This window comes from Odontomachus brunneus, unplaced genomic scaffold, assembly GCF_010583005.1.
Source record: "Odontomachus brunneus isolate Ranch 3 - 2012 unplaced genomic scaffold, Obru_v1 Obru_scaffold_168, whole genome shotgun sequence".
Lineage (NCBI taxonomy): Eukaryota > Metazoa > Arthropoda > Insecta > Hymenoptera > Formicidae > Odontomachus > Odontomachus brunneus.
The window spans coordinates 96,675-97,443 of record NW_022639618.1 but is presented as its reverse complement, the minus strand read 5'-3'; positions in this window follow the sequence as shown (position 1 = coordinate 97,443).

Below are 769 nucleotides of genomic sequence, written 5' to 3'. Positions count from 1 at the left end.
TTTTTTGTGACATCTTAATGACGTTTCTGTATAACGTCTTAAAAACATATTATTGATGTTTAGAGACGTCATAAAAAACGTCATTAAGTCGTCTAAAATGTCGTCATCGATCTGTGACATTAGACTATTATTTTGACAATATTCTCACGATATTTTTGATCATTCCTTGGTTATTTTTTATCCTGAACTTATTTAGATTTGGATGTCATTTTGACGTGTCTGCTACCTGGGAGAGGTCTAAGGCTCGAATCTCAGCAATGCCCATACAGCACAGAAGCTTGCAGCAACATTGCTACAACGTTGCAAGATTGCATATTGCAGTGCAATGTTGCAGAGACTTTGCAGTGACATTAATTTGCAATATTACTTTAGCAATATTGCAGTAATATTTAAAAAAAAATATTACGAATATAATATATTTTATTTATTTACTATTTTTGTTACTTGTATTTCAAATTCAGTAATGTTTTACATCAATAATACTTATAGAATAGTACTTAGAATAGCATTCGTTAGTGGCAACCATTAATTTGTCTTATTGCATATTTTTTATACTTCTTATACCGTTTTTTCGGAGAAAATACTTTCTTTAGATTTAATATTCGTACTTGTTTAATTTTGTGATTTTTTGTTTCATTAAAATTTATATTTTTAAACAAAATATCATTTTTTAAAATAATGAAAATAAAATCTTTTATTTCGTTCAAGGAAACCATGTCATTTGATGAAGCAACATTATTGTTTTAAATAATATTTTTTAAAAGTTTCT